General features: G+C 39.0%; 1 long non-coding RNA gene across 2 annotated transcripts in view; it reads left to right on the top strand.

Moving 5' to 3' along the window:
* LOC141958654 (uncharacterized) overlaps positions 1–1,774 on the top strand; it is a 56,274-nt gene extending 54,500 nt beyond the window's left edge. For both annotated transcript variants that reach the window (XR_012633300.1, XR_012633301.1), the window contains one exon: positions 659–1,774. This is a non-coding gene — a long non-coding RNA (uncharacterized LOC141958654). The remainder of the gene's footprint in view (positions 1–658) is intronic.
* Positions 1,775–14,394: the final 12,620 nt, after the last annotated feature.

The following is a 14,394-nucleotide window of genomic DNA, read 5'->3' on the forward strand; positions in this document are numbered from 1 at the left end:
TTATAACTGAGCTGATACAACATTTCAAACATTGTGTAAGTCTGGATATTTTTCTCATTTGTAAAAATGACAGCATGATGACAACATATGAGCTAGATGAGTTCATTTATCTCACTTCCTGCTTGAAATCTCGATCTTTCAGTCAGAAAACAGAATAAATATGAGTAAAATAATCATTCCTTCAGTATAAATAAAGGACTGCAAATATGTGAAAGGGAGGGATTGCTTGAAAACTCTTCACCCAGACCATTTACCAAACAGTTGTAGATTATATTGTAGAGAAATTGGGAAAAACCTGTAAATATATTAAACAAAAAGTAGCTAAATATAATTTCTGTGGAACAACTCCAGCATCTCTTCATAAAACATTAATGTGGCTACATTTGTATTGATCAGATGCAAGATGTGGATAGGTCAAACCACAAGGCTCATCTTGTTGAGAAATTCTTTTGACAAACAACGTTTAACTTTGTGTTTAACAAGGCCTGAGTGATTAAAGTTTACGGAGAAGACATCCTAGCCTTGAGAATAGATATATTCTGGCAGAATTGCTCAAACAAGACAGGTAAGTATTACAGAGGCTCTCAAATAAACAACCAACCACCAAAAAATAAAAATTTGTTATTAACAGAATTAACCAGCTCTCTGTAAATTACAGGTTTGAATGTCTGTGAGAGGAGGACAGAACAACTTCCTAGAGTTTAACAGCAACCCAAAATGCAGAACAGAGCCCCACTCCCTGGGGCTTAATGGCAACTCAAAACACTTCATCACTCACCTGACAAGTGAGGGCTCTCAGCCTCGCGGACCTGCTCAGGGCAGCGTCCCGACCCAAGGCCCCTCGAGGAGTTTCCTTGGGCAGCGTCCTGACCCAAGGGGAGAGTCCTCACCGCAGCTGCTGCTCCAGGGGCCGAGCTCAGAATGGCCCCAGGGACTCCACTGATGCCCAGGCCCGATCTGACCTGTGGTCAACGGCGGCTCCCACTGACCAAAGGCCCCAACTACCGCGAGGCCCCGAGAGCAAAGGCAGCCCCGAGCTGCAGCACCTCAGCAGCCAGGAACCTCTGCTCCCGTTGCGCGGGTGCACCTGACACAATAAGAATGAACAACTTGGCCAGATGTCCTGGTTTCTACCGGATGGGGTTAATTTTCATGGGAGTATTTAATCCTGGTGTGCTGTCCTACCCAGGGGGTGGCACGCGGTCTGCTCATGGGGCGGGATTGCTGCTGGTGGGGCGGTTGCTGCGGTCGATAAGCCACTGCTGCATTTTACCTGTTTTCTTTTGAATTCACTGTTGTTACTCTTCTGTTGTTATATTTAGTAAATTCTTTCTTGTTATTCAACCCACGAATTCTCTTCTCTTGTCCCTTCCCTGTCTTACCAGAGGGGGGAGGGGGAGGTGCTTTCACCTGAGGTCAAACCTCCACATCAGACAACAGATTTGGGAAACATCCAAGGAGAGGAAATTGTCCTCAAAAGACTTGTGGCCATAAAAGAGAAAAAAGAGTAGAGGACTAAGTCCCCAAACAACCACCGACAACCACCCAAGACCCCTATGCATATGTAGGGTAGTTTTTCAACGCCAGCATTATGTAAATGTAGGAGATAGGTGGAAAGGTGGAGATTTCTTGGAAAATGTATGAATATTCATGTCTTTAAGGTATATAAAGGATGAACTTTTGTTTTAATGTATCCGTGTTAGGTGGAATGATCCCCCATGCTTCTAGCACCACATTAAAGAGAAAGCCTGCTTCTTAATGCTACATTGGTGTTAAGAGGTTTATTCCCTATTTTGGTGGAAAACTCTTTGATATTTGCCTTTTATCATAGCTGACTGTTTCAGATTCATGTCTTCTCTGACAATAAAAATAAAAATCCATTTAGTAAAGTGGGTAACTGTGTGAAAGCTTCCATTACCAACCAAATATACCACAACAATACAACATTCCTAAACTGCCAGAAACATCGTTGCAGAAAGAGAGTGATGCACTTCACTCACAAAAAAGAAGCAGCAATATACTTTACTGATATAAACCAGTGAGTTAACAAAGTTCAATGGTAAATGCAACAGTGGTTTAACAAAATTCAACGGCAAGGTACACTTGAGTATTCACTGCATAGAGGACAGGGTCAGAAAAAACTGTTAGGGAGACCCTTCCATTGAGTTATGAAATACAGAATGGACCCCCTTGCATTCTAAGCTTGTTTTCAGAGAGAAGTCCAGGTGTGGCTGGATCCAGACTTAGTCTCAGACTTGGTCAACGGGTTAGGGATTATATACATACAATCAATCCTTTATATCACTTAGCTAAGACTACAAAGTTTCAGCACTGTTATTCCTAATTCACTTACATCAGAAGTATTCTCTCAACCTCAAGGAGTAACCTTGGGAGGCGTCCCTACTCAAGGGGAGATCCTAGCATGCAGCCCACTGCTATGCAGGAGAGCTCAATGGGCCCTGGGCTGCCCACTAGTTTTGGAGTAAGATGATTGGCTTATAGTCATATTTACATACCAGCAGGATTTTTGGGTCACTGTGCAAGACAGTCCTTGGCTGCCGTGTTGCCATCTGTCTCCCCAAAGTCCATGCCTCATGCAGCCATCATGACAGCCACTGATGGTTATTGCTTAAACTTGGGCAGGGAGCACACTGCCACAACTGATGATGCAGCTTAATGGGCACTTACAATACAGTACACTTTTAAAAGCCATGTTATCCATATTTTTGAAATATAAAGTGATAGACACTTCAAAAATATTTTAAAGACTCAAATTTTTGGAAAAAGAGCTATTACATTGTGGTTAATCTACTTGAAAGTCTGGGTGGAAGAAATGCCCTCTTGCAGTGTGGTGTTGTACTACAAGTCAGGTGATGTGACTATTCCTTGGAAAATAGGAAGTTCAAGCATGATCTTGGATCAGGTATAATTCTGTCATGAACATGCTACACACTTATCTGCTTAAGCGGGATTCTCCATATCATGTTGGAATAAAAGTCCAATTATTTACTGTGATGTAAATGAAGCATGAACTTTATGAAAAGATTTATAATAGCACCACACAGGATATATTTTGGAAGTAACAGTTTTCCATTTATTTTAGTCATCCATCATATGTTTAGTAAATTTACCTACCAGAGGAGCAGAGATACTGCAGGAGCAGTGCATAACCATCTGTACAGGCTGATCAAATATTAAGGGCTAGGGGTTTGTAGAGTTTATCTTCTTGTCCATATTTGTCCTGTCTTGACTGAAACTTTCTAATTATAGATACAGGACATCACTATCTCAGTCACTGCTAATAGTAGACAAAAGACATCCACACATCTTTCAGAATGATTTTGATGACATTTTTGCTGTAGTGAATTTACTGTCCATTTTCTTCACACTGCAAATATGGCCACGAACACTCACTTTAGATGGGATGTTAAAGAAGAGTTTTTCTTTCCATCTGCACCTGCTTTTGACCCTGTCCTGGGACACCCAGACCCAGTGACCTTTCAAGTGGATTTTTTCTTCCCTACTTTTCCATAGGTAAGTTTCCATAGCATTCAACAAGTATCTGAGGAAGAATTTTGCTCTGAAATTAGCTCTAAAATACTTCAGTAGGTTTTTTTTACTAATCATCAAATGTATGTTTGCATCATAAATGAGCTGAATCAGAGCACTGATCTGTGCTCTGCCACGTCTGTTACAATGTGCCACTACACACCAATATGACCCAAGAAGACTGGTGACAAATCTTTGCCACTATTTACACTGTGACTATGCAGTGCCTGGTTCATTTTTTTAATGCTCTACAGCACACTTGCTTTATGTTTTCCACATACATTGCTGCTGTTGTTGCAACAAATAATTTGCTGACAGCTTCAAAAATCACTCTGGTGGTGGAGTAAAAGGAGGTGCTGAAAAACACTGTCACTCCTATCAAGCTGGGGGTATGACCAGGAAGTGACTACAAGGGGATGTGTTCTATTTCATTCTCTTGCTTTTTCTCAGTGTTTCCTGGAAACTCGTCATTGGTGTTGGCAATTGCTAAAAAACAATTAGTAACATGTTTGATCCTGTATGGTGGTAGGCAGGCTAATTTGCAGATGCCTGATAATGATATCCCAGTCTCACAGGCTGGTGCAGGTTTCTCAGATTCCAGGCTGAAGGCTGGAGCTAGGCAGTAGCCAAACTATCCCACTGCAACCTGCTCAGGCTCATGAGATGCAGAAGGTCAATCTGAAACAAAATATAGCCTTTGAATTGCCACTTGGTGCATCCCGATACAAAATTTAATTCTTCCAAATGCAATGTCATTCAGTTAGGAGAAAAACATAGTGCTTATTGTAACGGGAAGAGAGGTTGCATCCTAGGAAGATGCAAGTCAGGAGGCACTACAGTAGGAAAACAGCTGACTCTGAAGTGACACTTAGAAGGCTAAAATAATTCTTAAGTAGTATCAAGAAAAATAGAGAAGCATTGTCGTGTCTGAAAATAACATTAGAGATACCATTATCAGAATGCTGTGTTGGAGACTTTGTTTTCATTCTTTAAAAAGCTGCTGAAAAATTGATGAAAGGAAAAGAAAAGAACCACAACAGTTTTCAATGTTGTAAAACACCTTGTTCTGACAAAGTGGTTCTTGTTTATCCAAGAAAAGATAAGAGATTATAAAAAATGTCTATGCAGCGAAGAGATTTTTAACTGCTGCCAGTAAGGAGAGACAGTGCAATGAAAAGGTCACGTTAATGTTCTTTATATTCAGAATAGACAGAAACCTAAATATTGAGAAAAAGAACCAAAACCTGAGGTGAAATTTAAAGTTTTTAAAACTAGGAATCTACATTCACCTCTAATAAAGATGCTTAGTTCAAGGCACACAGTTTAACAATCAATTGATAAAATTATGCAATTGGTGTTAACTGAATATTCATAATTACTGTATAAAAAATGTGTGGTTCAATAGCCAGAAAGCCCCAGAAAGCTGCAGAAAATCCAAAGATGAAGAATACCAGACTCTTCTCTCACAATGGCTGTCCTATTCCACTGATCTCTGTGAGGCTGTGCCTTTAGTTTGCCTTCAGCTAAAACAACCAGGATATCCAATTAGCTTTGCCCTCTTCTCTTCTAAGAGCATGAATGGTCATCAATTTCTTTCTGACAGCAACACAGATTCACCATTTTACTATGTTTTTCCCATGGAAATGAAATGCTAATTAGACTATGCACTGCAATATTCCACAGTTGATGGAGATAGGGATGATCTGTCATGTTACATAAACATTGACATGCAGTGCAACAGTTTAAAGATAAAATCAAGATTGTGGTCAGAACCACATCTGAAATCACCAATTATGAGAAAACCCTGAAGACTGGAAGCATAATATGCATTTCTGAGAACCTGCTTACTGTTCTATTTACCCTTGATTAAAGAAACAGTAAAAAAGCAAAATATAGATCAAAGGGATTTATTTGATCGGGATATCAACCCAATTGCTGACTCAGAGTATAGACTAAGACTTGAAGAGATTTAGAAGGAGGGGGAGTTGAATAGATGATGGGTTCACCAACACAAGCATGTTGTCCAGTTTTGCTTGTATAATAGGTCATCAGATTCAGGAAGCCTGTCATATACAGATTTCTTCTACGAAGTGTTCAAAGCCATGTGCTGTTTTTTTTTTTCTTCACATTAAAGCTCAATTTTTATACAAATACCAGGCTAACTGACTTTTCAAAAGCAAACAGCAGGTTATCTAATACCTCTGAAAAGTATTCAATTCACTGCTTCTGTATCAGTAGCATAGGTATCATGCAGTGATTTGGACTGTCATGATGCTGTCAATCTTTGAAATATTATGTGCATATATAAAACAAGAAGAACACAAGCTAAACAATTCTACTAGTTCTTTTCAGATGCATTGCTACAAAGATTCTTAACAAAACCCCTAGCAATTTTGCTTTTACTTGTGCTCAGCAAAACCTACAAATTTTTCTTAGAATGCTGTCAAATAAATTTCCTTACAAAGGAAGCCTTTATTAAACAGTATGTTGGCTAGTAAGGCATTGCTGTGAAATCAGTCAAAGGGCAGAGAAATAGTTACTTTATTGTTAGAAAATTTCTAAAACTTATGCTTTCTGAAAAATACCAAAAAGAATTGTGGTGTGACAGTTGTTAGGATGGGATGTGCTAGAGGCAGAGCTGGAACTTCTACCAGTGAGAAATATTAGAGATCTGAAATGAGTGTCTGGTAAGATCTGATATCTACTATCTCACGTATCTTTCTCTGTAGAGAAGGAGGAATCATGAAAAACATTTCCTAGCAAAATTAGTTCAACAACCTTTCCAACCTTTACAGTCAAATTTCACTTTAGATTTGAAATTTCTGAGTGAATTATAGAATTTTTCTAATTATAGACTGGTTTGTGGAGAGAAGGTGAGGTAGCAAGTGCTGACAAACTATTCAGTAAATGGTAAAGACTGGCAAGATTCAAAAAATGCTTGTTGGCAAAACTCTTAGCATAGATGAGTCTCGTCTGCCCCGCATATAAATGTACAGTTGGGGCTTCAAAGCCTGTCCAGCAGGCAGTGTTTGTGGGTTGCATGGGTGTCCCTGAACCACTGCCTCATGGCTCAGTGCCTCTTGCTCTGAACAATTCTGCTTTGCAAGGACCACTGTAATTTAGTGCCAAGTTATACCTATTTTTGCACATCAGGACAGGATAGCTAAAATAAATAGTGCCTTGCATTGTAAGTAATCATGCTGAAGTCAATGTTGTTGTCTATGGAATAAGTTACTACTCAGACTAAATAAGATTTTCAGTTTTGTCATAATAAAACAATCAAGTTTTGATGAATAGTAACAAGAATTCAAAATGTTTGACCCGAAGTCTAGATGAAGTGAAATTTGTGTTAAACCTGGAAATTGTCAAAGCAGACCTGGCTTTGATAATTTGAATACTACTGATACTGACATGTTGAAACAGCAGCTTAGAGCTCTTATTTTCTGGGAAACCCTGTGCTACAGAATCATAAAGAAGACCCTGTATTTTTACAACGAATGTTATCCAGAGAATGACATCTCACAATTCATAGAAGCAATCCAGTCCAACTAATAAGCAGGTGACCAAAGTCAAAGGTCCCTGAAATAGGGACAACTCAGCGCTGCTAAATTCGAGGCATTTATCAAACTGTCTCATAGAAGTATTGTTAATCTAAATGTGTCTGGTTTAAAGCGCTGGTAATTTATTTGGCTGTTTCATCACTTGTGAAGTTTGTGCCATTAGTATTTAATCATCTCAGATTCATAATCATCCTCCCTTCCTGCAATATGCCTCAAGGACAATAAAGTCCTGCAGTTTTGTCTTTGTGCTTCCTTTTCCCTTTCAGTCTCAACTAGTGGAGAAGCATTTCAAAGATACTGAGCTCTGCACTCTGCAAAGCTGTAACTTCTAGCATTTTGAGGACTTTTTCACACAGGAATGGAGAACTTTTTTTTTGTTGCACATCATTATGTTTTCATTCTTAAGTTTCTTTATTTTTCTCTTGTAGGTCTCTCTGAGTTGATCCTGGGAGCAATGCCTGCTGAAGTTCACACCAAAGGCTTGCCAGATAATACATATAGAGTATTAAATATTTCATATTCTCTGGGCAGTACCTTTATGCTGGTTCTTTGAAATGTGGGTGCAGATTAAATCAGTCAGCTAGTGTTCTTTTGGAAGAGAGATGTCTGCACAGGACTTACTAATGACCTCAGGAAAGAACATTAGTGTTCAGGAAGAAAGCGAGCAAGCATTAGCGCACAGGAAAGATGAGCAGGTTCCCAGAAACAACCTTGGAAAATATACTGAGCCATTCTGAAATGTTGGGCCTATTGGTACTGAATGTTTAACTGTCCAAAAAGGAAAGCACAAATGATTTTGTGATAAAGTAAGCCACATGCACAGGTTGAGGATGAGAGGGGATACAATCCTCCCATTCCCTGAGCTCCCAGAGGACTATCTGCAGAATGGAGAAGCAGATCAGAGACAGCCCTTTTTTTGCAAGACCCTCCAGCTGTGTCAACACATGTAAATATCTACATTTTCAATTCCCCTCTATAGCAAATCCCTATTTTTTAAGGAAAAAGAAAATCCAGAGGGAAACCTAGGGATTTAGAAGTGCATTTGGGAATATGTTGTCATGATGCCAGGACACCAACAGAAGTACTGTGCAGAGAGAAGCAGTTTCCATAAGTAGTTCACATCACAAACGGCATCAGTATCAAAACTCTTGAACATGTCTCAAAAGGTTAAAATGAACTTTTGTTATGGGAACTTTAACTCAATAGTCTCATAATTGCTTCTTGTTTCACTTACAGGTTTCCATAACAGAGAAGACTTAAACTATTTTTTCCTGGACCTCTGCTGAAAATTAGGTTTTAAGTCAGAAACCTCAGTGTTATTAAAAGTGACTAACTGACATTGTATTAGCTTTACACCAGTCATGCACACTGTTAAGAATTAACTGACAAGATTCCTAACATAGATTTTAGGATAATCTTACATAGCGTACTTTTAAAGAAACATTTTTTTTCCCCCTAATATATCACAGATACTAAAAGAGTGAATCATTTGAGCGGAGCCTATCTGAAGTTGAGAGTGGAAACTGAAGTAAACTACTACTGTTACCAAAAAAAAGGGTGAGGAAGCATACCAGCGTTAGGTGTCAGATAAGATCCTATCTGATGCTTTAAGATTCCTGATCCAAGGAGAAATCTCAAGCTTCAGAACTTTCATAATATTGATATAAAAAGGTAACCTCCTCATCTTTTATCTGTTCTTTTCAGCAGAACAGGGAGACTGCATATAAAGAACTGGAGCAAAATCTTATTTGCACAGTGGATTCAATAAACTACTTTAGCGTTGAAAATAGCTTGAGAAACAGCTATTTCTTACCAGCTGGAAGGTCTCCTTCTCTGAATAAGTCCCTAGAAGTATCGAGGAGGCATACCAAACTCCCCCATCCACTGTATTGTCTAGGTAAAAAAAGATTTAGAGAGTACTGTCCCACTTGTTGCATCAGCTTATAGTGATTGATACCAGGCAATACAATTTAGATAATTATATTTTAAACAGTGATTAAAATGTGTAACTTTGCAAATGATATATGATATCTGCTTCTTCTACTAAGAAAAAATTATGTTTCATTTCAGCCTACATTTTAGAGGATGTTTACATCTAGATTTATAAAGGTATTTAGAAACATGTATGGTAATGAAAAAGTTTTAAAAATGCACAACTGCCCAGCTTCTGTTGAAGAACATCACCAAAAGAGTTACCAAAGACCTCAGACAATATTACAGCTAATGGTCTTTCACTGTTAGATAAGTTATTGCTTGTTTTCCACTTTGTGTTGTGTGAATTTTCCTTATTTGGAAAAAAAAAATGCTGGTTCTTTTGCCTGGATTAGTTATTTTCAAAGATGTGTCTTCTACGTGTTGCTCAATACACAGGTATCTTACACATATTGCATGTTTTCATTTCAGACAGATCCTTTTCCAAGACCTGTCTCAAAGGCACAGATCATCTGACCCATCTTCGTATGCCTAAGCATGAAGCCATAACCATTTTATTTTCTGTATGCAGCCAACAACAGCAACAACAACAGTTTCTCTAGAAAGCAATTTAATCACAGAAGCTGTAACTGACCCTCTAGAAGAGCCATTCTCACCATTGACTAGATAGGGTGTCTGAAGTGACTAGACTTAGTATAGGTACTTAAGGAACTTGAATTTAGTTTGTTTATGCATCTCTATGGAGCTAGGTACCTGTTTTAAGCACTTTGTTGTTGGAATACACAGAAGAATATGCTCAACTGATTTCCTGCACTGTGCCCCAGGTGCAAGTGAGAATCTGTATCTTAATCTCTTGTCATCTTGAAATGCTGAGTTTTGGGACAGAAAATTTAAGCTGTGTGATCTATAACACAGCACGGCTCACAAAATTTGTAATGAAAAAACAAGTAAGATGATAGTGCTACAAAGCAATGATACAGTATCCCTTGAAAAAGCATGTTTGGTGCCATAGATACAATTATAGATTAATTACTTTTAGCTCCTTTTTAATGTAAAAATAAATTAGTATATAAACAAGTTCTTCCTACCTCAGAATTTTTATGCATTTGGATGCATACTTGCAGTGCATTTGAAAAGACAGATCAGATTACTCTTAATCACTCCTTGTTCATCACAATCATTTAATTGGATAAAATCGCTCTCATTCATTCTACAATGTTTCTGAAATTAAACCCTGCATAAATTGATGCATAACAATCTCAGTTAAATTCACAACTGATTATTGGCCTGTGTCAATATATTTGTCACTTCATTTTCAGCAGAGTTATCAAAACATATTAGATTTTAACTATTTGCACCTTGGTGATATGTGGTATCAAGCAACATTATTCACATACCTTGCCTATATTTTTTGCTGAAGTAATCTAGCTTTCTAAACGTAGGAGAGGTTTCTGGCTTCTTTTGAGATGTTCTTGAAACATACACACACCACACACACACACACACACACCCTGCTGAAACTATAGGTATTTTCATTTTCATTGACATATTTACTCTGTGTTATATAAGAATCACCTCGGACCCCAAATCCTTTGAAGCAACCATCTGTCTGTTATTACAAGTGTTTCTTAAATGATTACATGTTTGAGATTACAGGGGAATCTCAGATCTTCAGTATTCAGGAGAATATCTTTTATCACTGAGAGACTATACTACAAAAAGATTGTAAGGTCCAGTGGGTACAGAATACCCATGCTCTTTTTCCTGATCAACTATGCAGCTCTTGTGTGACTTTGTTCAAAGTGCTTCACATCTTTCTACATTAGAGTGGTTTGTATACTGTTCTTATCATCATAGTTTTGGAACAGCTGCCAGTAAGACACTAAAAAAGTAATTATACATCTGTTTCTCGTCCTTTGAGGAGTGAGAAGTACGTTAGTGGAGTGTTTGCTTTGCATTTTTTTATATGCATGCTTCTATAGGTTTATATTGGAAGAGAAAAAGTCAAAGTGCCTGTGCTTACAGTAAAGTTGTGAAGTTTGCCCCTGAGAGTACATTTCCAAGCCTCAAACTCTCTCTGAGAAAGTATAGCTTGTCTATGAGTTTATCACCATTATTTTAGAAAGTTTAGCTGTACTAAGGAATGTCATTGTAGATTATGGTCTCTTTCAGAGCCTAAGGTAAGAGTGGGGTAGTTGGTGCTTTAAAGATGAGGATTAGGAGCTTGCATGATTCATAATTAAATGATAGCCCAGTGTGAAAAGGGAAAAATTTGGATGTGTTCATGGTGCTTGTAGATTTGTTCTAGTTTACCATTGTACAGACACATCTATTGGGCCACACTGGAAAACCAAGTTGTATCCCTTACTGCGGGAGCTATGGACGCGCACACGACCAGTATGATCAAGCAATGCCAATTTATTGAAGGTAAGCAAGCCCTTTTATAGGTTTCTCCTGTGCACGCGAACGGTACATGGTGCAATCCTTATGATTGGACAGTTAGCTTTGTCCACGCGCTTCAAGCCTTCTCACGATTGGATAATAAGCGCCACACTCAAATGTCTATCTCCACCCAACCCATCTCCTGGAGTTGGTTGCTGAGTTCTTTGTTCTATGTCCTTGCCGAGCATGCACATGTGTAGGATTGCTCACATGTCCATTATCTCCCAACACCTTACTATTAAAAAACCTCTTTTGTTTTAATGTGTCATTGATTTCCAGTGCATGGGTCATCTGTCTGTCTTTGTCTGACACTGCCCACTCACTGCTTGGACTGTATGCCTTCTAGCACAGATCTGTCTTCTCTGCTTACAGGAATTTACTGAACAGTTTGTATCAGAGCAAACCCAGGATGGGTTTAGTCCATGACTAAAAGTAGAACAAGGTCTTTCTTCATCATTTGAAGCCATTTGCTTTTTACCTTTTAGCTGATAGAAACTTATATTTAAGGAATTCTTTGCTAGAGACTTCTGTTGAAACTAAGTTTTCTAGAAATCTGTGCCACTCCAGTATAGGTACAGATTTCTGGTCATACAGCTGTGTTAGAAACAGCACTGCTGCAAGTAAAAATCCAAAAGCAGAACCAGAGCTCTTTCCACCTTCTTGGCCTTTAACTTTCTTGATATGCGTGTGTGAGCAGAACTGTAGCTGTTTCCAAAATAATATATTCTTTGGCAGAATTTCCTAAGATAGTGCTGGAGGACCTCAGTATGAAGGGTCAATATGTTTTATTACCATATTTCCCCATTAATGACAGGATACACCACATGGCACCTCAGAGCACAGCTTCTAGCTTCATTTTTCTGGGAGAGGAACCATTGGATTTTGAGCAGTGGTGTAGATAAGGGTGTTGCAAGCATGCACGCTGGGAAGCACTGCATCTTGAAAGAGCCAAGGCTACACATGGAGGCACCCACAGATACTGCAGAGGCACACCTACATAAGGCAGAAAGGGGTCAGATTATTTTCTACAACTTTAAATTTTCTAAACTCTACACATTTATTCTTAAGTGTATTACACTGATTTAGTCCTGCCGAGAAATATCACTGAGTACAGTTTATCTTTCACCAGACTGGGACAGTCTAGAAACACAACACAAGAACAGTAGATTTATTTCTGGGTGCCACATTGAGAGAGATTAGGGGAAGGACTTGCATGGGAGGCTGAGCATGGATGTGTATTCATAGCTGAAGGAACTGCTGGAGAGCCTCAGTACATATTGACACAATACTTGAAATGGTTATCATTACCCAACAGCAATATTTTATGGTTGTGTCGTGGTTTAATCCCAGACAGCAGCTAAGCACCGTGCAGATGCTTGCTCACTCCCCCTACCCAGTGGGATGGGAGAGAGAATCAGAAAAAATAAGTAAAACTTGTGGGCTGAGATAAAGACAATTTAATAGAACAGAAAGGGAAGAGAATAATAATAATTATTATAACAATAATAAAATGACAATAACAATAAGAATTAGAATATACAAAACAAGTGAAATATAATGCAATTGCTCACCACTTGCTGACCAATGCCCAGTCAGTTCCCAATCAGCAATTCGCCCCTTCTGGCCAACTTCACCCAGTTTATATGCTGAGCATGACATAATATGATATGGCATATTCTTTTGGCCTGTTTGGGTCAGCTGTCCTGGCTATGTCTTTGCACAACTTCTTGTGCCCATCCAGCCTTCTTGCTGGCAGGGCATGAGAAGCTGAAAATTCCTTGACTTATTATAAACACTAATTAGCAACAACTAAAAACTACAGTGTGTTTCAACATTATTCTCATACTAAATCCGAAACACAACACTAGACAAACTGCTAGGGAGAAAATTAACTATTCCAGCCAAAACCAGGACAGGTTGACCATATCAAATGCAATGGAGAGGCTGAGAATAAGTGTTTGATTTGAGGGGGAAGATATTTGTCAATGCTACTATAGCGGTTCCAGTTCTGCAGTCTGGCTTGAATGTAACTCCAGTTGGCTCTTGGGTTATCCTGCTGTGAATTTTTTCAGAAGGTTTTACAAGGGCAAAAATCACCTAGAATTGCTGTACTTGTCTAGAATAACGTGACATCGAGTATAAATCGGAGTGATGACACAAGAAAACAAAAGTTCTTTCCCATCCATCTTCTCTTTTGCCTGCTTGGGCTGTCAGTTTTCTACGGAACCTTGTGACACAGCTGCACAGTAATTACATATATTCCTGTTTCAGGTGGGCTCCACCACTGCTGTTATTTTCCTTCCCTTCATGTCAGATGTTGCTGAGGTAACAAACTCTGCCACTGCTTTGAAGAATTCTGTTAATGGGCTTTATGTTGCTATTTCCCTTAACTTTCACCCTCTCTGAGAACATTTGACTGTCATGTAAATTCAGTTTGGTTGAATCAGATTTATATTTCTAAATTAAACTATTGCATCACCTACATGACACAACTTGTGTCCAGTAAATCTAAAGGGACAGGGAGAGTGGTTTCAATCTGTGTGTGAAGACTGTTTGCTAGAAAAAAAAAAAAAAGTAACTGAACTTTTTCATTGACTATGTCTTGATGAAGACTGATAGTATCATAGAGCAGTGAAAGTCAGGCAGGCAAGACAGAAGTTTGGACTCCATGCTAGGTGTTAAATGAGTATCAGCTCTGAAAGAAGTGTGAGGTGGAGACTCCATTCAGACGTGGATAGTGTAAGCTCAGTCCTGTTCAGTGCTATGAGGTGTAGCGACAGCCTGACCCACGTGGCTGAAAGGCACTGTAAGGGACACGATACAGAGAACAGCCCTGCAGCAGGAGCTTGGTCTGGCTGGCTCCAGTCATCAGAAACAAGCTCCTGAGTGCCCAAAGGACCAGCGAAAGACA

This window comes from Athene noctua, chromosome 3 (genome assembly GCF_965140245.1).
Source record: "Athene noctua chromosome 3, bAthNoc1.hap1.1, whole genome shotgun sequence".
In the NCBI taxonomy this organism is placed as follows: Eukaryota; Metazoa; Chordata; class Aves; order Strigiformes; family Strigidae; genus Athene; species Athene noctua.